This window comes from Pongo abelii, chromosome 11, assembly GCF_028885655.2.
Source record: "Pongo abelii isolate AG06213 chromosome 11, NHGRI_mPonAbe1-v2.0_pri, whole genome shotgun sequence".
NCBI classification, from domain to species: Eukaryota; Metazoa; Chordata; class Mammalia; order Primates; family Hominidae; genus Pongo; species Pongo abelii.
In genome coordinates, this window is record NC_071996.2 from 120586217 (window position 1) to 120612144 (window position 25928).

Consider the following 25928-nt stretch of genomic DNA (forward strand, 5'->3'; position numbering starts at 1 on the left):
TGCAGTGGTGCACTCCTGTATTCCCAATTACTCAGGAGGCTGAAGCAGGAGGATTGTTTGAGCCCAGAAATGAAAATTCAGCCTGGACAACATAGTGAGATCTCATCGAGAGAGAGAGAGAGAGAGAGAATCACTTTATACCTCATGAATATATAATATATATTTTATTTTTAAAAAGAAAATTTAAAAAAATGCAGGTCATGGATCCAGAACTCAGAATGTAGGTAAATTAATAAGAAACTAGAAAGAAAAGAGAATCTTTCTTAGTGATTTCAACTGGCTCTGTAGGAAACCACCCAAGTGTTCATTGTCTCCAAAGAGCTAAACCTTGCCTCAGAAAAATGACCTTCTCCTATCTTTCCTGCTGCAGCAAGAACCTCTGGTTTAACCAATTAGGTAAGTCATTTATATGACACTCAATCTGAATTATTCTGTCTGTCTCTCTATCTATCAATTTATCTATCTATCTATCTATCTATCATCTTTAGGGAAAAAGTATATGGCATGCACAGTATGATAACAAAAGAGTCATCTTCTATACAATATTAAACATAACTATTGAAAAGTTAAAAACTCAAGCCTTCAGTCTAGGGTTTGATTTTCATGATCCAAAGCAGCATTCTTGACTGATTGTTTTTCCTTGCGTTGATTCATATTTGTCTGAGTTAATTTGATTGGCTCTTTTGGAATTGCATAAGACACTTCTTCATTGACCCAAATGATCTGTTTGTTGATTTTATTCAGACTAACATATAACTTAATTGACTAAATTTTTGCCTTTCTCAAATGGTGTGGTGATTACATAGACTCAACCTGTATGTGTGAGAAGTTTTTAAGTATGCTTTCATTAGCCTGAGACTAGTTTTCCTGAAACCTTGTAAAGTACGGAGCACTTCAGGAGCAGAGAGAATAAATACCTTGGGTGATGCCCATTGTAAATCTCACGGTCTGGAGGGAATCTTGTGGCCAATATGAGCCTCGTCGGATGTCAGGCTTTCCAAAAGTAGAAGTGGAAGGCTCCTGTTTGTCTAACTCCTGCTGTTCCCCTGACTATCACTATGTTGTTCATATTGTTTTCAGAACTCACAGCTTAAAGAACCACCTTGCTTTTCTTAGAACTTTGGGGGTGGACCTTACTCCTTTTTACTGTTTTTTTTTTTTTTCAAATTGCATGTGGATTCTACTGTATTTAGCATAACTCAAGCTTAACATTTGAACATGTTTCATAGCCAATAGCTTTGCACATCCTCCGTGATTGCATACTGTGTTTCAGACACAGATGTAGGACATACAACTGATGTGGCCATCACTAATGTCAATACTGACCCTTGCTCTGTGCTTTGGGCCCTAAGTAGAGCTAGGTCCATGTAGTAGTCTAGTGCCCTCTTGTGGCTTTCAAACTAAGAGTCTTGAGCTACTTTGTAGAATTAGAGCTATTTGTAGAATCACAAGTTTGAGAAGACCACTGTGAAGTTACGTCCTGCCTTCTCTCCCTTAGTAATACTACCCACCTCCTGCAAAGCACAGTCAGTGATGGGAGACATGTTCTACTCTGAGCTAAGTAAAACACTTTGGAATGTGGAGATCAGGGTATTGGAGTTTAATAGAGACCTTTAGAACTTACTATACTGTGGATACATAGCATATGACAAATAAATGTTAACTGAAATTCCTTTGCCAAATTGGCGATACCTCCCAGTTTTTCCATTCACTCTTAAACTTATTCATTCAACCATTTCTCCAATGGCATGATTTCAAATAATTTGATATGTTTAATCTGAAGGCAAGAGAATTATAAGGAATATAACAAATGATCTCAAAAGTTTGAAGATCTGTAATGTGACCAAATCAAGTATCCTACATGGCTCCAGAGAGACACACATTAAGGTTGTAGATGTTGGTTAGACATAAGGAAGAACTTTTTAGTGACTGCAATTGTAGAACCCTGAAACATGTCTGGGAATAAGCTTCTCATTGCACTGAAACAGTTTAGCAGGGATGGATTAATTTTTGAAATAGACATTTTAAAGAGAAGTTTCCCCCATGGACTAATTGATCTTTGATAAAAATCTTAGATTTTTAGAATCTAAGATTTTGTCTTTTATTAAAAATCTAAGATTTTAATAAAGATGTTTTAGATTTTTACTCTACAAATGTATTTAAGAAACAGCACAGCTTCCTTTGACTAGTCAATTAAGTCCCACAGCTAAGCAGTCCTAAGGAGCAGAAAAAAATAACTATTGGGTACTAGGCATAGTACCTGAGTGACAAAATAATCTGTACAACAAATCCCCATGACATGAGTTTACCTATATAACAAACCTGCACATGTACCCCCAAACCTAAAAGTTTAAAAAAGTCTTCTCTAATGTTTAATATGAAACTTTCCCATATGAACATTGCAAGTTCGTAACTACCATCTCCATTTCTAGGAAATCAAAATGTGTGTGTGTGTGTATGTGTGTGTGTGTGTGTACAGGTGTATGTTTACCCAAACCCATTTTTATAACCTATCTGGTTTTGATTTTCTAGATTGTAATAGGACTTTTGACATTTTCTTCAAAACCTGACATTTTGTCACTTAACTGCTTTTCATTTTCAGCAAGCCTTTTACATTGATGTCTAATTGTGTATAATGGCCAATTACACACTGGAAAAAATATGCATATTTTCTTGATTCTGGTTATATGACATACGATGAGTATGTTCATACATATTTATTAAAGCAGTTATTCATTCATAGCACAGAAAAAAAAAGAGTCAAAGACTTAATTTGAGGAGGTTATTAATGAAACATAAGAACTTAGTTTTGTCACCCCAAGTTGCAGGGACAATGAAAGCCACTGTCTCTTAGTTCACATCAGCCTAAGCTGCAGGACAGAGGAGATGACTTATGCTTCTTTCCAGGATAATTTCTTGCTCTTTTAAAGAAGTAGAATGATGTTACAAGTATGGATTGATTGGATTTCAATAGCTGCTATTGTTTTGGTTATTTTTCATATTTAGTCAATACAATCTTCTCTATGCTTTTTGAAAAATCTGTACTGTAAACCTTAGAGGGGAAACAGTGAATCCACCATGTCTTGCAGAGGTCCAAAACCAAGTTAAAACCAGAAGACATTGGGTCTTCAGCCTTTGGACCTGAAGGTGGAAGGTGGGTTAGAGAACTGCCTCCCCCATGTTCTCCCTTTCTTCCAGTGGCTTCATCACTCATATTACATTGAGACTGGGGTGGGGAGTGGTTTGAGAGTTTTCCAGAGAGAAAGCTGATTTGTCCTTATGAGGCTAAAACTTTAAAGGTCTTGGGGTTCAAGAAAAGTTCAGGTCCAGGATCCAAAGTGGTTTGAGATTTCCTGCTGTTCTTCCTCACAGTAGTTCCACGACCCCTCATCTTGGCAGAAGGGCCAATGGCCTATGTCACAGCCTTGCTGACAGCCCTGGGCTACAACAGTAGAATTCTTGCCCCTTTCTATCTCTGTGGGAGAGACACACTGGATTGTCACCAGCCTGTGAAATAAACCACCCACCTGGTCCATGGAACCATTTCAAGGCCAGAAAAGCCAGCCTTACTCAGCTGTGCCATATGGGAAAGAAGAAACAGTGTTTTTCCCCATATGGATTTGTCACACATTAATAAGAGGCATTTGCTCTCAGTCTCAGCCAAATGCCTTGGTTCTTAAAACACATGAGAAGACGTGCTTGACTTAGCTTGCCAGAGAATTAGATATGTACTTCATAAAGTGAATCTAAACTAAAACTGTGTTGGGCTATTATGTCCCTACCTCATTGGAGAGACATCCCTGCAAATGGACAGCTAATCTCTTTAATGAGCAAAATACCCAAAGGCTCTTCTGGGGAAAGAGTCCAGCATTTAACTGCTTCTTGCTGCACAGCTCTGGAACACAAAATTTTAGAGCAGAAAAGGACCTTGGAGATCATGAATTGCCCCCTCTCCCTTTCCACCTCATTTACCATGTAAAAACTGAGGCCTCAAAAGGAAAGTGACTTGTTCAAGAGCACTCGTCTGTGTTGTGGCCTATAGGACTCTTACCCAGGTCTTTTCACTCTTAACCCTCTTTTTCTTTTCTTTCTTTTTTTTAGGGGTTTTCTTTACATATATATATACTTTAACTTCTGAGGTACATGTGTAGAATGTGCAGGTTTGTTACATAGGTATACACGTGCTATGGTGGTTTGCTGCACCCATCAACTTGTCACCTATATTAGGTATTTCTCCTAATGCTATCCCTCCCCCAGCCCCCCAGCCCCCGACAGGCCCTGGTGTGTGATGTTCTCCTCTCTGTGTCCATGTGTTCTCATTGTTCATTTCCCACTTATGAGTGAGAACACACAGTGTTTGGCTTTCTGTGCTTGTGTTAGTTTGCTGAGAATGATGGTTTCCAGCTTCATCCATGTCCCTGCAAAAGGCATGAACTCATCCTTTTTTATGGCTGCATAGTATTCCATGGTGTATATGTGCCACATTTTCTTTATCCATCTATCATTGATGGGCATTTGGGTTGGTTCCAAGTCTTTGCTATTGTGAATAGTGCTGCAATAAACATTCGTGTGCATGTGTCTTTATAGTAGAATGATTTATAATCCTTTGGGTATATACCCAGTAATGGGATTGCTGGGCCAAATGGTATTTCTAGTTCTAGATCCTTGAGGAATCGCCACACTGTCTTCCACAATGATTGAACTAGTTTACACTCCCACCAACAGTGTAAAAGCGTTCCTATTTCTCCACATCTTCTCCAGCATCTGTTGTTTCCTGACATTTTAATGATTGCCATTCTAACTGGTGTGAGATGGTATCTCATTGTGGTTTTGATTTGCATTTCTGTAATGACCAGTGATGATGAGCTTTTTTTCATATGTTTGTTGGCTGCATAAATGGCTTCTTTTGAGATGTGTCTGTTCATACCTTTGACCACTTTTTGATGGGGTTGTTTTTTTCTTGTAAATTTGTTTGAGTTCTTTGTAGATTCTGGATATTATCCCTTTGTCAGATGGATAAATTGCAAAAATTTTTTCCCATTCTGTAGGTTACCTGTTCACTCTGATGATAGTTTCTTTTGCTGTGCAGAAGCTCTTTAGTTTAATTAGATTCCATTTGTCAATTTTTGCTTTTGTTGCCATTGCTTTTGACGTTTTAGTCATGAAGTCTTTGCCCAAGCCTATGTCCTGAATGGTATTGCCTAGGTTTTCTTCTAGGGTTTTTATGGTTTTAGGTCTATGTTTAAGTCTTTAATCTATCTTGAGTTAATTTCTGTGTAGGGTGTAAGGAAGGGATCCAGTTTCAGCTTTCTGCATGTGGCTAGCCAGTTTTCCCAACACCATTTATTAAATAGGGAATCCTTTACCCATTGTTTGTTTTTGTCAGGTTTGTCAAAGATCAGATGGTTGTAGATGTGTGGTGTTATTTCTGAGGCCTCTGTTCTGTTCCATTGGTCTATATGTCTGTTTTGGTATGAGTACCATGCTGTTTTGGTTACTGTACCCTTGTAGTATAGTTTGAAGTCAGGTAGCATGATACCTCTGGCTTTGTTCTTTTTGCTTAGGATTGTCTTGGCTATACAGGCTCTTTTTTGGTTCCATATGAAATTTAAAGTAGTTTTCTCCAATTCTATGAGAAAGTCAATGGTAGCTTTATGGGAATAGCATTGAATCTATAAATTACCTTGGGCAGTATGGCCATTTTCACAATATTGATTCTTCCTATCTATGACCATGGAATGCTTTTCCATTTGTTTGTGTCCTCTCTTTTTCCTTGAGCAGTGGTTTGTAGTTCTCCTTGAAGAAGTCCTTCACATCCCTTGTAAGTTGGATTCCTAGGTATTTTATTCTCTTTGTAGCAATTGTGAATAAGAGTTCACTCATGATTTGGCTCTGTTTGTCTGTTATTGGTGTATAGGAATGGTTGTGATTTTTGCACATTGATTTTGTATCCTGAGACTTTGCTGAAGTTGCTTATCAGTTTAAGGAGATTTGGGGCTGAGATGATGGGATTTTCTAAATATACAATCATGTCATCTGCAAACAGAGACAATTTGACTTCCTCTTTTCTGTGGGATCGGTGGTGATATCCCCTTTATCATTTTTTATTACATCTATTTGATTCTCCTCTGTTTTCTTCTTTATTAGTCTGGCTTTCACTAAATCAGGGTTAGTGGCCATATTCAGCTCCTCAAGAGAGTAGGTTGGGTTAGATGATTAAATATAAATGTGAAGTCTTAGATGCTCAGCCAGCTAAAAACCTATAAAGGCAAAGGATACAGAACAGTACACAAAACCAAAGTTGAACCCTTGAGATACAGGAGTGGATGTCATCACCTCTGTACCTTATTCAGAGTTGCTTAGTCTTGTGATCTCATAGAACCCCACCACCTGGGCTCCTCCCCACTCCTCCTTCCACCAGATGTGTGTGGTCACTGGGAGAGAAAAACGGGTTCCTGGATCAAGCTTTGAGGGTATAGAATCTCTAGTTACATAAAATCGATCTATCCTGAAGGAGACAGCACTTTCTGCTACCTGTCCCCATGATAGGGAAGACAGAGTCAAAGTAGAGAGTAGGTAAGAGAGGAATTAAGTCCATCCTCTGAGGTGGCACTTCTAGGTTTTTTGCCTTTATTTGGTGTCTTCCTCGGGAGCTCATTAATTGCTGAGGTATAGTTGATGTTGTATGAACTCACTCACCTATTGATACAATTGGAAGATGAAGGTAAACAGCTAGTGTACCAAGGAGCTGGTGTCCATCTATGACAACCTTATTAGAAGGATGTAGCTGTGCTGATAATTGAGCCCTCACTAAAGTGATGCTTTAATATGTGAAATAATGACAGCTTCTTATGGGAATTTTGTCTTGGGAGCAAAAGAATGATAAAATTATAGCACCTCATTTTTTCAAGTTCCCTCTGCTTCTCTCACTTCTAAAAATGTAGCTTGAGGAGGTTAAGTAAATAACTTGTACCAAGGCCACACACTTAGTTCAGAGCTGCAACGTGCATCCAGGGCTCTCTGTCCCTGCTGCTTACAAAGAAGATGAGTTGGCAATCAGTGTAAAAATAGAGACACTAATTGAATCAAGATGATATGTCATTTAGAGGTGAAGTAGAATGGAAAGAGAGTTGGCCTAAAATTTAATTTTGAAACAGGCATTACTCCCTGCAAAAATTCATGGATTTGAAGAAACCTGGTCTAAGATTGTATTTATCAAATATTAAGGTGCATAGGAATCACCTGTAGATTCTAATTTAGTAGGTCTAAGGTGAGGCCTAAACTTTGCCTTTCCAACAAGCTTCCAAGTTATGATGAATCTACTAGTCTACACTGTACACTTTGGGTAGTAAGGTCTTAAGATACGCTAAGAGAGCATAAAAGAGACAGCACATAGTCACTGGAGAGCAAATCATTCCTAGACTGTTGGCAACAACCTCAACACATTCAGCTGGTTGTGTGACTACATAGGCCCATGGAGAGGGTGCCATATTGTCTCTCCCAGCTACTGCTTTCTTTGCCTAAGCTCCAAGGCCCTGTGCCTGATATATAGAAAGGATCAGTCAATCGAAGCTGAAAAAGGGGCATATTTCCACTTCAAGAAACTCAGCTTTGATCAGGCATTTCTAAAAGTGATGGGAAAAAAGGATTTGGGAAAAGTAAGTGAAAATAGACTTGGCTTGCTCATCTGTTTTTCAATGGTGAGAAACAGCAGCAACCGTGATTAGACATGGCTCATTGGCTTCATGAAATCAGACATCAACAAAGGGCTTTGTTCACAGTACCTAAAAGACAGGACTGTGAGCACACCTGAAATTTTGCAACGCTCTTAAGACTTGAGTCAAGAAGTGGGAGCTGTGGCTCATGGGCTAATAGAATCCAATGCATTTCAGGTGGCATACTGAAAAGTAGAAAGAAAAAAGAAACTGAAACACATCAAAAGGCTAATTATGATTGTCTTTGAGTGGATGCACTTTGTATGTCTTTATTTTTTGACATGAGCTTTTATTTAGTTGTCATCATTCCTCATATATAATGATTATACTTTTTTCCCACTTAGAAATGTAATTTGGGAATTCCTGTAAGCATAGTTCTAAGTGGTGCATACTATTTTATTGAATGAATATAGCCAAGATGCCTGGCAAAGGGAAATGTATTAAACGATTATTTGTCTCCAATTTTTTGCTCTTTAAATTGACATTCTAATTAACATCTTTGTGTAAGACACTTTGGAAATTCCACAGGGGGAACTGATGGAGTTTAAGAAAATGAGCCTAGTGTTTACTAAAGTTCTAAGAGGTTGTCTTGTTCAATGCCTTACTGTACTCCTCATGAAAATGGTGGCAGAGCTGCAATTTGAGCTTGCATGAGCCTATGCCCCTGTTCTTGGAAGATACAGATCATCAGCTGTCCTTGGTTGAAGGTCCTCCAGGTTCTGGAATCCTAAGAGTAATACAATGCTCACCTTTTTTTCCTTTTCATCACCTCTAGTGCCTCTTATTAGCTAGCATGCAGGTAAAAGGATGTGGCAAAATGTACAAATTCAGGAACATGTTAACTATCATGCCAGCTCCACCTCATTCTATCTGAAAGAACTTGAACATGAAACATAACCTCTCAGACCTCATTTTATTTATTCATTAAAAAATTATCTTATTCATCTTGCAGGATACTTGTGAAGAATAAATGAAAGAGAATTTGGCTGCATCTGGAATTGTTCCCAACTGCATAAAGTGCACCTAACATAGCATCTATCTTAGATCTTAGAGGATGTTCTTGAAGATTAAAGGGCAGTGCGCTTAAAGAGCTGACCCTTATCCTTTTCTTCCACTTTCTTACACCGCAGATTTCTTCTCATTTGTTCACACACATCTTCATTATAAACAAACCAACACAAAGTAGCTGAATGAAACAGCAAAATCACTAAAATCCATGTTTCATTGAACATTGTAGGACACAGACTGACTTGTTCTCTCAAGAGGTTATTCAACATGTCTTTTTACAATATTTAATAGTGTTATTTGATAACAACAGTTTTTTTAACTTAGATACTTCTTTCTCCATTCCAAATAGATTCTGACCTATCACAGTGTAGAATGTCACTACATTTTTCTTATTATTTGAGCTTTTCTAAGCAAGGTGATTCTGCAACAGATCTTTAAACAGCTTTCCAACAGTGCAATTAAACAATCTCACCAAAAAAAAAAAAGTTAATGTTAAGTGTATAAGATAATGGACAGGTTAATTTGCTTGGTTTACTTTCCCACAATATATGCATATTTTAAAACATCATGTTTTACACCATAAATATACACAGCTTTTATTTGTCAGTTAAAAAATCCCAAAAACAAAAAACGTAATAATAATCACTTCAAGTGATTTTCTTTCTCTTTTTTTTTTTTTTTTTTTGCAGCCCCTGGATAGAATATCAAGGTGATTTCCTTTTCTGTAAAATAAAGAAAATAATAGTATGTAACTTATAAGATTGTTTTTAGTTTTAAAAGATGTAATATGTGTAAAGTACTCCACACAGGGCTTAATGCATAAAAAGTACTATCAAAAATACTCATTATTAATACTGTTTTGTCCCTATGTCTTCTCCTCTTTCAGATATCAAAAACCTTAGAGATTTTAATTCACTATTGCATGCTTTTTTAAAAAGTGTCACTGCAAAGCTTATAGGTTCATGTACTGGCAGGCATACCTCAGAGATATTGTGAGCTCAGTTCCAGACCACCACAATAAAGTGAATATCACAATAAAGTGAGTCACATAATTTTTTGGTTTCCTAGTACATATAAAAGTTATGTTGACACTGCACTGTAGTCTATTAGGTGTGGAATAGCATTATGTCTAAAAGACAATGTACATAACTTCATTAAACATACTTTATTGCTATTATATGCGGCATAATTTTATTACAACATATTTTATGGCTAAAAATGCTTATGATCATCTGATTATCTATTATGACCTTCAGCAAGTCATAATCTTAAACTTTTTGCTGGTGAAGGGTCTTGCTTCAATGTTGAGGCTGCTGGCTGCTAAGGGTGGTGTTTGCTAAAGGTTGAGGTGGCTATGGTAATTTCCTAAAAAGAGGCAACAATGATGTTTACCACATTAATTGACTCGTGCTTTTATGAAAGATTTCTCTATGATATGTAATGCTGTTTGATAGCATTTTGTCCTCTGTAGGACTTCTTTCAAAGTTTCAAATCCACTGGTTGAGTGTTGAAAAAAAATAAAGTTTCAAAGAGTCAATTCTCTTAAACCCTGCTACTGCTTTACAAACTAATGTTATGTAATATTCTAAATCCTTTGATGTCATTTCAACAACATTCATAGTGTTTTCACCAGGAGTAGATTCCATCTCAAGAAACAACTTTCTTTGGTCATCCATAAAAAGTAACTCCTCATTCATTCAAATTTGATCATGAGATTGCAACAATTCTGTCACATCTTCAGGTTTTACCTCTAATTCTCTTGCTATTTCCACCACACCTTCAGTTACTTCCTCCACTGAAGTCTTGAACCACTCAAGGTTGTCTATGAAGGTTGGAATCAGCTTCTTTTGAACTTCTGTTAAGGTTGCTATTTTGACATTTTCCCATGAATCATGAATTTATTAAGTTCACATTTATTAACAATTCACCATCTAGAATGGTGAATTTTTGCCAGGGAGTTTTCAATTTCCTTTTCCCAGATTCATCACAGGAATCACTATCTATGGCAGCTATAGCCTTATGAAATGTATTTCTTAAATAATAAGACTTGAAAATCAAAATGACTCCTTAGACTATGGCTGCAGAATGCATCTTGTGTTAGCAGTCTCTGTCAGAGCTCTTGAATGACCAGGTGCATTGGCAATGAGCACGAATAATTTGAAAGGTTGTTTGTTTTTTTCTGAGCAGTAGGTCTCAACAGTGGGCTTAAAATATGCAGTAAACCATGCTGTAAACCATGCTGTCATCCAGGCTTTGTTGTTTCATTTATAGAGCATAGACACAGTAGATTTTAAGGACCCTAGGCTTTTCAGAAAGGTCAGTGAGCACTGGCTTCAACTTTAAGTCACCAGCTGCATTAGTCCCTAATAAGCTAGAGTCCTTTGAAGTTTTGAAGCCAGGCATTGACTACTCTTCTCTCGTTACGGAAGTCTTAGATGGGATCTTCTTCCAATATAAGGCTGTTTTGTCTGTATTGAAAATGTCTTTTTTAGTTTCACTACCTTCAATTATCTTAGCTAGATCTTCTGGATAACTTGATGTAGCTTCACCTTGCTCTTTTATATCATGGAGATGGCTTCTTTCCTCATAAACCTTATGAACCAACCTCTGATTACTTCCAATTTCCATCTACAGCTTCCTCAACTCGCTCAGCCTTCATAGATTGAAGAGAGTTAGGCCTTGCTCTGGATTAGGCTTTGGCTTAAGGGGGTGTTGTGGCTGGTTTGATCTTCTATTCAGACCACTGCAACTTTCTCCATATCAGCAATAAGGGTGTTTCGCTGTTATGATTTTGTATTCACTGGAGTAGCACTTTCAATTTTCTTCAAGAATTTTGTCTTTGCATTCACAACTTGGCTAATTGTTTGGTACAAGAAGCCTAATTTTCACCTTATGTCAGCTTTTGACATGCCTTCTTTAATTGTTTGGTACAAGAAGCCTAATTTTCACCTTATGTCAGCTTTTGACATGCCTTCTCATTAAGCTTAATCATTTCTAACTTTTGATTTGAACTGAGAGATGTGCAACTCTTCCTTTAACAGGAACCCTTAGAGGTCATTGTAGGGTTATTAGTTGGCTTAATTTCAATATTGCTGGGTCTCAGGGAATAGGAAGTCCAAGGAGAGGGAGAGAGATGAGGGAATGGCATTTAGGTGAAGGAGTTGGAACACACATAACATTTATTAAGTTCACTGTCCTATATGGATATGGTTCATGGTGCCCCAAAACAATTTCAGTGGTAGTACCAAAGATCACCCATAATAGATATAGTAATAATGAAAAAGTTTGAGATATTAGGAGAATTACCAAAATGTGACACAAAGATATGAAGCGAAGCGAGTTCATAGTCCTGGAAAAAAACAGGGTATATAGATTTGCTGGTTGTGGGGTTGCCACAAACCTTCAATTTGTAAAATATTCAAGATATGTCAAGTGCAATAAAGTGAAGCACCATAAAATGAGCTATGCCTTTTGTTATTTTTGAGAAAGAAGTGCCAGGTTTAGGCTTATTTGAATTGCCACAACAATAAAACCCAAAACGCAATTATGTCTGTTTTTGCTTAGACTGATGATCAATGGTTATTCCCAGTTTACTGTTCTCATAGGGGAAGTGCTGTCAACTTTGCTATCAAGTTCAACATTATGTTCTCAGCAACAATACTGTGTCTATCAAAACCTTTGGGGGGTGCTATGGTTTGAATGTGTCCTCCCGAAAGCATGTGTTGACAACTTAATCCCCAATGAAACAGTGTTGAGAGATAGGGCCTAATAGGAGGTAGTTTGGGTCATGAGGGTTCTGCCTTCATTAATAAATTAATGTGGATTATAAAAGGGTCCAAGGCTGTGCATTTGGCCCACCCCCACAACCATCTCTATCTCTACCTCTTTCTCTCCTTTCCGCCTTCGGCCATGGCATGATGCAGCAAGAAGGCCCTTACTAGATGCTGGTGCTCCTCAATCTTGGACTTCTCAGCCTTCAGAACTATGAGAAATAGATCTCAGATCTTTATAAATTACCCAGTCTCAGGTAGTCTGTTATAGCAGCATAAAACTGACTAAGGCAAGGGGTTTCTTATTCCCATGCTTCTCTTTCACTGTCTTGTGTGTTTTCGCTTCTTTCAGGCATATCCTTTAAGCCATCTGTTTTTAATTACTGATCTATGTTCCAGTTCAAATCTACTTTAATTTTTTTTCATTTTTAAAGGTAGATAAATCATGACAGTAACATAACTAACAGCTTTCCACACATTTGAGTTATCAAGGAAATTGCTAGGCTAAGAAAAAATATATACATATGCATACATCTATAAGCAACACATTAAATCAAGTACAATCCTGGCAGGAAGCTAAAAGGATTCATGAAAGCCAGTGGTATTTTTGTTTTTGTTTGTTTTTCAGTCAAATGTAAAGAAAAACAAATGCTGGTTTGCACAATGAGAAACTCAAAATGTGTTTAGACATGTTACAAACACACACATACAATCAGCTGATCAGGTGTATCAGTTAGCTATTGGTACATAACAAATCACCCCAAAACCTAGTGGCTTAAAACAACAACCATTATTTAGCTCTTTATTCTGTGGATTGGTAATTTGTGTTGGGCTTAGTTGAATAGTACTGCTGGTCTTGCTTGGGATCTCTCACAATGTTGCAGTCAAATGGAGGCCCAACTGGGACATTGAGAATTTTCTCCTTTCCATATATTCTTAAGTCCTCTCCTCTCCATCTGGCCTCTCCACATGGTCTTTCCACATGGTCTCTCCAGCAGGGTAGTTGGACTTCTGACATGATGGCTCACGGTTTGCAAAAGTGTGAGAATAGAAGCTGCCAGGGCTTCTTAATGGCTAGATTCAGAAGTCCTACATTGTCACTTCTGCTGTATTTCACTGGCTAAAGCAAGTCATAGACTAGCCCAGGTTCAGTGTGGAAGTGGAACACATAAGAGCATGAATACCAAAAGGCATGGTTCACTGGGGCCATTTTTGGAAACTAAAAATCACATTCTCTATATTGAGCTAAAATTTGTCTTTGTTTTCTCTTGATTCTCTCTACATTCTGTGTAACATGGAATAGATCCATTTTATGTGACAGGCTTTCAGATGATTTGAAATAGCTCTGATACTTCCCTTACCACCAAATATCTACGTTAAATGTTCCCAGTTTTATCAAACACACCTTACATGACACAGTTTCAAATTTTCTAATCACTATGGTCATTCTCATATGGAGTCTGCCACAGTTTATCAATGTCCAAATAAAAGAGTGGCACTGGGCACTGAGCAGAACTGTTTAAGATGAAAGGACAGTATGTAGTAGACAGAATAATGTCCCCCACCCAAGATATCCAAGCCCTAATCTCTGGAACCTATAACTATTTGGCCTTATACAGCAACAGAACTTTGCATATGCCATTAAGGTTATAGACCACGAGAGGAGGCAGGTTATCCTGGATAATCTAGGCAGACACAATCTAATCACATGAGTTCTTAAAAGCAGAAAATCTTTCCTAGTGACAAAAAGAGAGATGTGGTGATGGAAGAAGGGTCAGAGAGACATGGTATGAGAAAGACTCCACCTTCCATTGGTGGCTTTAAAGATGGAAGAAGATGGCCTTGAGCCAAGGAACACGGCTTCCTTTAGAAGCCTGAAATGGTCCTTATCATATAGCCAGCAAGAAAATGGGGACTTTGGTGCTTTAAACCCAAGGAATGGAATTCCACCAACAACCAGAACTAGCAGGAAATGAATTCTCCCATACAGCCTCTAGAAAATAATGCGGTCTGCCAACACCTGGATTTTAGTTCAGTGAGACCTGTACTGGACTTCTGACCTTCAGAACTATACAAAAAATAATAATTTTGTGTTGTCTTAAACCACTAAATTTGTGGTCTTTTGTTAAGGCAGCAACAGAAAACTAATACCGTACTCCATGATCTCTTTTGAGCAGGAAGATAATTAAGGCATCCTATATTTTGGAGAGGAATCTGACCTAGGCGTGCCTCAGCTTTGCTGGCAACAGCATTGTTGATTCATGTGGAGCTTATATTCAACAAAAACACAAAGTCTTTTTCACATAAGCAGCTGTGATTGGGAATGTTTTACCCTTTAATAATCAAATGCAAAATGGTACATTTAGCTCAGTTCATTTTCATCATGTTAGATTCAGTCTATCATTCTAGCCTGTCAAGATATTTTGGAATCTGGTTTCTGTCATCCAAATATTTCAGCCATCCCCTCCCAGTTCTGGGTCATTTCAACATCTGACCTGCCCCATCACTGAACATGACCTGCAGGTTCCTTCTGACATCCTGGGGCGACGCTGTTCCCTCCACTCTAGTGCTCATGTGTTGAACTCCCACTTCTTATGGAAAGCCTGTGTATTTTCAAAGTGCAGCTCAAATTCCATGTCTTTCTAGAACCTTGCCTGATAACACCAACGGGAAGTGCTTTGTCCCCACTTCTACTCCATATGAGTTTCTCATTTGCACCGTTGATATGGTAAAAATTGATTTATATGGTAACTATCTGTTTACATATCTTTTCTCTTCAATTGTAGGCCTTTTGAAGACAAGGCTTGTCTTTTTCAATTTTTATATCCCCTAAAGCCACTGGCATCATGCCTAGTACAGAACAGGTGCTTTATGGAAAATAATAATCCATTTAGCAAGTCCTAATTGAGCCAAGATGTAGTACTCTAAAGCATTCATGTTTACTTTAAATGGGTTGAGAAAAATACATATGCAAGCAAGTACATCATTGCAAATAAGAAATTTGATGCACAAGCAGAGGTTCTTTTTGGGAAAAATTATGACTTAGAGCAGTATGTGTGTACTTCATTGCTTGTGAGAATGCAATGTCATATGCCTGAAATTATAAGGCTACTATATCTTGGGCTGTCTAAATTGGGCTTTAACTCAAGCACCTAGCATGACACCTAAGACGGAGAACACATTTAATCCATTTGGCAATTTGTTTAACTGTGATTTGTTAAAGGACCAACTCAGCCATTTGTCTCACATTCATTCAGCATCATTTCAATGCCATCGGCAATGTCAGCACCAAGCTTTAAGCGTAGATGGATAATGAATCAGTTAGGATAACATCATCTGTCAACTATAGAAACCCCCAAATCAAATTGACCGAAGTTGAAGGATGTTTGTAGATAATACAAAAAGAAATCCAGAAGGAGGCCAATTTTAGGGTGGGCTCTTCAATCACTAAATAATATCATAAAGACCTCTTTACTTCTATCGTAAGAGTCTTTGTATTTTCTGACCTGCTATGCTCCAGCTAACTCCTCTCAGGGTCCCAAGAAGACTGCCTCATTTCAGCCACGGCACCTTTTGGCAGAACAAGAGGCTGCATCATGAAGTAAATGGAAGGATCTTTTCCACAAACCTCCCAAAAGACTTCCTTCCATCTATTAGTGCTAACCAAAAGTGGAGGCACATCCCCACTCAAAACCAATCGCTGGCCAGGCAAAGGAATCACCATGCTTGTGATGTGAAACATATGGTTTCGTGGAGAAGGGTATAATTCCCAATCCACCACGGGTTCTGTTAGAAAGAAACAAGGGGGTGAAATGCTGAAAAGGCAACCAACAAAATCTACAGTCACCAATGCCAGTAACTGAACCCAAACTATATATATTCCTTTTTTTAATATAATTTCTATGTTTCTTGCTGTTCCCTTCTCTGAGTCAGCCATGCTTTTGTTAAACTATGTTGAGAAGTTAAAACTTACTGGTATCATATCAATATTAATTACTTTTATCCTAAAGTGGAAAAACACACAAATACACACAGACATACACAATTGCTGTTTGCCAATCTCATTCTTGCCATAGTTTTTGAAAATGAAAAAATCTTCGTCAGTTGCCAACCTCTTGAGTTTCCATCCTGTGTCAGAATTTATTCCTCTGGCTTCCAAGTAGAGAATGACGGCTTATGGCTCAGATGAAGCCCTTGAAATTGGGATCACTTAATGGAAACAGACATTTACCCTTCCAGATAGAGTCAAAATGTTTAGCCCACAACTGAAATTTAACTTCTTTTCATAATTTTCAGAGTCTGCAAAATGGAATGTAAGTTTAAGGAAATGCCCTTGAAACATTTTTTTTTTTTTTTTTTTTTTGGCAAAGAAAGAAATGCAAGAGATTCCTTTACTATTTTTAAATTTCTAAAAAAGTGTCTCTTTTATTTTAACAATTAAATCAATAAGCCAATCTTTACTATCCTTAAATCAAACCACTAGCTTGCATTTGCAAACACATTGTATACTTTTTAAATCACTTTTATATTATTTGATATTTGGTTCTCAAAATAGCCATATAAGGTAGGTGGAACCAGTCTTGTTATCGCTGTAAATGGGAAAAGTGAGTTTCAGAGATGTTAACTGACTTGACTTGAAGTCATACAACATGGTAGTGGCAAAGCATGGCCTGGTGGTGAGCTATTATAATTCTTAAACTATATTTCCCTAATCACAAGTAGTCATATGATAATGTGTTCTCCTTTTTTTTTTTCCAATCATTTGAGTGAACAGATCAAATATCAAAAAGAACCTCCAACTTGTGGGAATTAGGAAATTCCACAGAGGATTATCAAAGTTATAGTAACTACCTTTCCTATTGGTAGGTATGAGTATTGAAAATAGTCACTTGAGGCCAGGCGCGGTTCCTCACACCTGTAATCCCAGCACTTTGGGAGGCCAAGGTGGGTAGATCACCTGAGGTATGGAATTCAAGAGCAGCCTGACCAACATGGTGAAACCCTGTGTCTACTAAAAATACAAAAATTAGCCAGGCATGGTTGCACATGCCTGTAATCCCAGCTACTCGGGAGGCTGAGACAGGAGAATCACTGGAACCCAGGAGGCGGAGGTTGCAGTGAGCCGAGATCTTGCCATTGCACTCCAGCCTGGGCAAAAAGAGTGAAACTCTATCTCAAAAATAAAATAAAGAAAATAATCACTTGAAAAAGAGAGGGTCATTTGAGAGGGTCATTTCACTCTTGTTTAGAGGGAAAGGATAATTTTAAGGGTCCCATTTGAATCTAAGTTTTGCATGTTGAGTCTTTGAATGAGATGAATGCATACTACAGGGGAAAGTCTGCAGTCTCACTTCCTATGAGGCTATATGTGTTGGATCTTTGACTTGTGCACATTAAGGTGGGCGTTTCCTTTCTTTCTTCCTTCCATCTAATCATTTCCTGGCTATGTGTGCAATTCTGGAGCCACTTTCATACTGCAGAAGTTCAACCTGCGGATCTTTGGAAACGGGCCTTGATTCTCCTTTGCTGTTTTAGCAGCTTGTGCCCTCATCGCCAAGAATCCTTATTCATTCACTCTAAGTTATAGTTTCCACATGAAGTCACCTGATTTGCAATGAGTGTCTTTCTGCAGTAATTAGCTCCCCACTCAGGGAGAACACAGCTGCACATTAAGTCCAGTTGATCCAACATCAACACATGGCTCACTGCTGCACGGCAGACATGAGCTTCCTACTGAACCTATAAGCAAATACATGGATCCATTTTCTTCCCCAGAAATCAGCCTGAATATAGCCTCCTGTTTTTCAAGACATGGAATGTGCTGGCAGCACCAAAGCCGAGGGTATTCTTGGTTTCTGATCTATTTCCCCTCCCCTCTTTTCCCATCTATGTTTGCTTAGAAGACATATCATGTCATGAGCAGTGCCTGCTCTTTGCAGACTTTCCTTTGGGGTTGTTATTGTTATTAATATTAATATTTTAAATCTCTGGTAGCAGTTGGCTCTGGTGCCTTTTGTGCATTTGGAGAAGCGTATAGAGAGGCAGGCAGATTGGCCCCACCTCATGGAGATGTCAGGGGAAGAAGGACTCAGGGGGCACAGGACACTCTGAATTTCACCTGCTGTGCTCTGGTCTGGAGATGGTCCAGGGCCAAGTGCTCAAGACATGCTGACCTGATTTTGTGCAGAGCAGCTCATTGAAAAAGAGACTAAAGGCTGCAGTCACTGTGCCAGATCAAGAGCACATGGAACTGAGCTCAAATCAAAAATGACAAGAAGATGCCAAGTTCTGATGGAAGCATGTATGCATGTAGTGTAGGGGCATCAGAGTTTGTATATAAGGCACCGTGTAAAGAACTAACATTGAATATTAAAATATCACTGTTTCATGTATTTAGCTATATATTTTTAAATGACACAATAGTGATTATAACCTCCATCTTCCTCACCAAAACATATTATTTGGCTCTCCTGTTCAACCAAACAGTTTTAACCAAATAATAAAAACATACCCAAGTTCCTCTGGAGCAGGCTGGAGTCATCTAGCAGATAGATACACAGTCGTGCATTGCTTAAAAACAGGGACCTGGTTTGAGAAATGTGATGTTAGGCGATTTGTTATTGTGCAAACTTCATAGAGCACACAAACACAAACCTAGATGGTGTAGCCTACGACACACCAAGGCTATATGGTATAGCCTATTGCTCCTAGACTACAAACCTGTACAGCATGTTACTCTACTGAAAACTAGGGAATTGTAACACAATGGTATTTGTGTCTCTAAGCAGATCTAAACATAGAAAAGATACAGTAAAAATACAGTATAAAAGATAAAAACTGGTACACCTACATGCCATGATTGGAGCTTTCAGGACTGGAAGTTGCTCTGGGTGAGGCAGTGAGTGAGTAATGAGTGATTGTGAAGGCCTAGGACCTGACTATACACTACCGTAGATTTTATAAACACTGGACACTTAGGCTACACTACACTCATAAAAACTATTTTTTTCTTCAACAATAAATTAACTTTAGCTTGCTGTAAATTTTTTACTTTATAACTTTTTTAAACTTTTTAACTCCTGTAATAACATTTAGCTTAAAACACAAACACATTGTACAACAGAATAAAAATATTTTCTTTATATCCTTATTCTATAAGCTTTTTTACCATGTTAATTTTTTATTTTTTATTTTTTATTTTTTACTTTTTAAGCTTCTTTGTTAAAAATGAAGACACAAATACACACATTAGCTGAGGCCTACCTAAGATCAGGATTGTCAAAATCACTGTCTTCCACCTCCGCATCTTCTCCCACAGGAAGGTCTTCAAGGGCAATAACATGCATGGAGCTGTCATTTCCTATGATAACAATGCCTTCTTCATGTCTTCCTGAAGGACCCAACTGAACTTGTTTTACAATTAACGTTTTTTTGTTTTTTGTTTTTTTTTTTTGAGATGGAGTTTCGCTCTTTATTGCCCAGGCTGGAGTGCAATGGCGCAATCTCGGCGCACTGCAACCTCTGCCTTTTGGGTTCAAGCGATTCTCCTGTCTCAGCCTCCTGAGTAGCTGGGATTACAGGTGCCCACCTCCATGCCTGGCTAGCATTTTTAGTAGAGACGGGCTTTCACCATGTTGGCCAGGCTGGTCTTGAACTCCTGACCTCAGGTGATCCGCCCACCTTGGCCTGGTGGGCCAGGTGTGAGCCACCACGCCTGGCCAACATTCTTTTTAATAAATAGAAAGATCATACTCTAAAATAATGATAAAAAGTAACATATAGTAAATATAAAACCAGTGACATCATTGTTTATTGTTATTATTATGTACTGTACGTAATTGTGTGTGCCAGACTTTTGTACAATTGACAGCATAGTGGATTGTTTATACCAGCATCACCACAAACATGTAATGTATTGCACTATGACACTATGATGGTGACATCATGATGGGTACAATATTACCATGGCTATGATGTCACTAGGCAATAGGAACTTTTCAGCTCCATTATAATCTTATGAGACCACCATCATATATGCAGTCCATCATGGACTGAAACATTATTATGTGTTGTGAACCGAGTCTTCTCTTTGCTTTTTTCAAAATATTTTCTATGTTTTGCTGGCCATTTTGGACTGGGATAGATTTCTCTAACTTCACGATTTCTCCCTTTAGCAGTTTCTGATGAATCATTCATGCCTGAATTATGATGTGTAAAACGCCACATTGGATTCTCCAAGAACCTGCCATTTGTCATGCTTTTCCTTCTTGGGCCATGCATTCATTTGTTACCCCAGAGCACTCTGGAATGTTCTGGGCTCTAAATTAAGGGATCTAAATGACTCCTCTAGAAAGAAATGTGGGGAAAAATAAAAGTTAATAGGCCTCCACTAATAGAGGCAGGGCGGGGCAGCTTCTCTATCACTTCTTTCTGATCTCAAAAGTGTTCCTCCCAGTACAAATGAAGAGAAGGAATTTAAGACTCCCTGGGCTTAAGAAAAGGAGGACAGAAGGAAGACAGAAATGTGAGGGATAACTGCATGCCCTTGGGGATGTATGTCTGCAGTAGGTGCCATTGCCTCAGAGGAACCTTCCAAGGAACAATTCCAAATTACATTCTACTGAAACTAGGGTGACCATAAAATGGATCATCCAAATAGGACGCTTTTAAAGGAAAGTGGACACTACTAGTAGTTATGCTAAACAATAGGCATAAACTGAGACTGTGCCTGCTTACCCCATCCCTGGTCACCCATATCAGTGACTGAGTGGATGAACTTTACCCGAGAACCCACTGTGTGTTAGTCGTAGTGTCCAGCTGTATTCATGTTCTGCACTCGGCCAAGACACGTGAGGCCAAGACAGGGACATCCCTCATGTTCCAATATAAGAAACTGACACAGTTGGGACTTTAAGCTCTACTACCAAAAGCTCAAAGTTTGGTTTTGAGATTTCAACAGTTATTGGCAGACCAACTAGGGGTAAAGGCACACTCCTTCCTGATTCTGGAACAGAATATGAAGTACGTATGTAAAGAGAACTAACGTATGCATCGGAAGGGGAGATGGCAAGGTCACATTACCATCTGAGTTTGGGTTTTTCTTACATGTGTCACTTGGCCCAGTTTTTATTAGTAAGTGGCGACAGAGTGAGAAGCAGGAAAATTTGATTCGTGGACTGCATTTGGTTGGGTTCCTCCCACACTCAGCAGGCCCAAGACCTACCCTGTTTTACTAAAGGATGCATCCAGCTTCCTTTCCCCAGGGAATGCTTCCAGCAGAGAGAAGCTCAGTTATGGCTTATGTCTCATGACTTTTCCCTAATCTGCTTCATCCTAATCTGTTCTCAGGATATTAAAAAATAATAATCAGGGAGCATCCAGAGGCCAAGAATATCAAATCCTGCTTCCTCCAGCTTCCCCAGTCTCTGCTTTTCCACTAGAACTGGCTCAGAAGCTGCAGGACTCAATATCCTCCCTGCAATCAGGGCCAGGGATGAGCTGGACAGACTGGGACAGGTTTTTGGAAGCAGCAGAGGGGCTGATCTTTGAAAACAGAATGTACTAAAAGCAGTTCTTGGAAAGTCAAAGGAGGTTAAAACTGTAGTCAGCATGATTTTCTCCCTCGTGTAGTTAATGACCTTTTTCACTGACGATTCATGGGTTAGACGTGAACATCTGTCCCACAGTGGGAAAAAGATGAATAAATATCTGAATTAAATTGGGACCAGAAGCAATGATCATCGGTCATTTACTGTTTCTTCATTGGTTTATATTACATTTGTTCATCCGTTAATTCATTAGTTCAAGTGTCAATTTTTTATTCTCTGTCATGCGTTCCTGCTTTTTCCAAGTTTATAGCCTGGTGCTGGGGTGGGGGGTGGTGAGTGGGAGACGCAGACAATTAAATGGACAAATGCATAAAATGATCCATAGGCTTTGATAGGAGTACAAAATAGTATGAGAGTACCTAACATGGACTTCCAACCTAAGCCAAGGGGTCAAGGGAAGAAGTTTCTCAGAGAAAGTGACACACAAACTGACACCCATAGAATCTCATAGAAATCAGTCAGTCTGAGACAAAATGAACTTAGAAAAAGTGCTCAAGGTCTGGGTGCAAGAGGACATGGCTCATCCAGGGAACTATAAGATGGTCAGTAAGACTGTAAGACAAGAGGGCAGGAGAATAGAAAAAGACAGATGGATAAGCTTTATTTCCTCTTTCCTTTTCTTATAATCATAGACTGTTAGGACTGAAAGGGATTTGTGGTCATCAACCCCTCCTCTTAGAAACTGGGAAATCAGGCCGGGCGCAGTGGCTCACGTCTTCAATCCCAGCACTTTGGGAAGTTGAGGCGGGAAGATCACTTGAGGTCAGGAGTTCAAGACCAGCCTGGCCAACATAGTGAAACCCTGTCTCTACTAACAATACAAAAATTAGTCTGGCATGGTGGTGCGTGCCTATAGTCCCTATTTGGGAGGCTGAGGCATGAGAATTGCTTGAACCCGAGAGGCAGAGGTTGCAGTGAGCTGAGATTGCACCATTTCACTCCAGCCTGGTCAACAGAGTGGGACTCCATCACAAATTTAAAAAAAAAAAAAGAAGAAGAAGAAGAAAGAAAGAAATTGAGAAATCCAAGACCAGAGGGTGAAGTTGACTTGTTCAAAGTCGTACATTTTCAAATTGGGATGCTACATAAACATGGATTCAATTACCTGCTCCAAGTCTGAGTTTCTTGTCATGATCTGGTAATTTGTAATTTTCCCTTTAAAAAAAAAAAGAATCGTTGAAGCCATAAAAAGTGTGACTTAGCATTCTTAGACTAGAGATCTGTTTAAAATGGTGGGTGTGAGCTTACTGGAAATCAAGCTGAAAGACCTAAAGTTTTGTATCTGCAACCTTTTGATTGTTTTCACAGGATTTTGACTTAGCAAGTAATTTGGAAGTGTTTATCCTTTAAGTAAATGCATCTTTTGCTGTTTTAGCAATTTGTTAGAGCTTTGTCATATGCTAGCACCTCTGGCCAAGATACTTCATGCACACAATAGAGGAAAATGTGTGTGTGTGTGAGAGAGAGAAGTTGAGAATTAAGCATATATATATACACACACATATACATATACACATATATGTATACACACACATATATAAATATACACATATGTATATATTTTTATCAGAAGAGAAGATCAAGATGTGAACGGTCAAAAATGTTTAAATTACCCACTGCGTGTACCTTATAGGATGGTGAGAAATTAATGAGAAAGAGAGCGAGGGCTTAACTGATCTAAGTTGCAGGGGAAAGTGTAGGTCAGTCATAGGAAAAGGGCAGCAGCTCAGTTTGGCTGGAACAAAAGGAATATATAAGGAAGCAGTGGAAAATCAGCCTAGTAGAATAGGCCAGATGGACATAGTCCTGAATGTTGAATGTCAACATATTTGGTGGACAATGGAGGAACTACAGAGGTTTCTGAATGACAAAAAGGAGTTGTTGGTCTCTGAGAGCAACCAGCTGACCTCTGATAATTCATTGTCTGAGGCCAGGTCCCCTTCCCAGGGCCTGGTACCCTTGCCTCAATGTGGGGCACATCTAGGTCAGAGCTCCACGTGGGGTCCTATGGTGCGACTGCACCATGGCTCAAATTCCTCCTCTGTCCCATGCTGAATCCTTCACTCCACACACATGTTGATCCTGAGCATGCGCCACAATAAACTCCTTCCTCACCACCTTCGTCTGTTCCCTGGGAATCCAGATCTGCAACAGAGTGATAAACAGGTGGGCAGAGAGAGACCGTAAGCCAGGATTCCAACCGATAAGCATGAAATGACGAGGCCTTTACCCAGGAGCTTCTCCTGAGTATCTAAAAAGAAGGAAAGGAAAGGGGTAATGGGAATCTTCATCTCATCACTTTCATCTCTAAACCTTCTAGGAATGAACTTCTACCACTTTTTTTTTAACTTCTTGACAACAATGTTACAAATTCCTTTTTTTTTCCTAAAGACTTGGAGGTACAGTTTTCAAAACTGGCAGCATATCAGAACAATCCCAGGACTTTCAAAAAATGTAGCTTCATGACTCTACTCCCAGAAACTGTGATTCAGTAGTTGTCTGTGGAAGGGCCCCAGAAAAATGAAATATACCACCACTGCTTTCGTTTCTAAAATACACACTTTCAAGTGCATTTTCTCATTTGATTCACATACACACACAGTCACACACACACTATCAAGATGTAGATATTATCATTATTATTGCCATATAACAAATGAGAAAACTGGGGGGTGCTGATGAAAGTTTATCAACTTGCTGTAGGGCACCCAGATAAAAGAGAGACAAAGTCAAGATTAAAGACACTAGAGGCCTCTTGATGTTCTTCCCACTATACCATACAGCCCCTTCCAGCTTTCAGGAGGCCAAGGTTCTCAACCTTGCATGTGCTTATTCATTGCTCTCTGCCTTTGCTGAAGCTGTCCCTCAGGCTACCCTGCTCTGCTCCACAATAAAAACCCTGAGAAATCTTCAGAACAAATCCAAGGTATGTATAAAGCCATTCAAAATGTTCCATAAGGCACTTCCAAAGTGGTCCTATTCAAGTGACGCTCGACCAGGTGTTCACACAGTATTCTCAGCTAACTCTGAACCCCAGGGAAAACTGGTTCACATGCATCCTCTGCCAGCCCCCTCAGTCCATGATCAGGCTCATTTTCTTAGTTTAATTTTTCCTTTTATTCTTTTTTTGTGCCTTTTATTTACCTAACCCGGCTGGAAGCTCTGAGAGGAAAGATATAGGCCAACAACACAATTTAACAAATTTTTCTGGCTCCTTTTATGTACCAAGTACAGTCATCTCTTGGTATCCATGGGGCTTTTGTTCCAGGACCCCACTGAATACCGAAATCCATGGATGCTAAAATCCCTTATATAAAATGACGTAGTATTTGCATATCATTTACATACGTCCTGTTGTATATGTTCAATCATCTCGATTACTTATAATACCTAACACAATGTAAATACTATGTCAATAGTTGTTATACTGTATTTTAAAGTTTGTGTTGAATTTATATTTATATTGCTATTTTTTATAGTTTTATTTTTCCAAATATTTTTGATCCGTGGTTGCTTGAATCTGAGATGCATGACCTACAGGTACGGAAGGCCGACTACAGTGCTAGCAACACATGGAGGAATAAGACTGAGCCATTGCCCTCAAAGTACTCATAATCCCTCTCTCTTTCTACAACCAGTCACCCATTTTATAGATACTGGTTTGGTTTTGTGAACAAAGGGTTGCATGAATACAGAGGAGGGAGTGGGTGAAATTATGAGAGTTGTTCAGAAGATAAGTTACTCAAGCAAAGTCTTGACAGGAAGTTGGTAAGATGATCAGTGAGCACTAGGTTCATATTCAAAAAAAGGGAGACATTTTAAGAGAT

The 25928-nt window shown here is 38.8% G+C and overlaps 1 long non-coding RNA gene across 1 annotated transcript in view; it reads left to right on the plus strand.

The window, feature by feature from the left end:
- Positions 1-25928, plus strand: part of LOC129058122 (uncharacterized) — a 627088-nt gene that overhangs the window by 477430 nt on the left and 123730 nt on the right. Inside the window, exon 6 of the long non-coding RNA XR_010136099.1 lies at positions 289-396. This is a non-coding gene — a long non-coding RNA (uncharacterized LOC129058122). The remainder of the gene's footprint in view (positions 1-288; positions 397-25928) is intronic.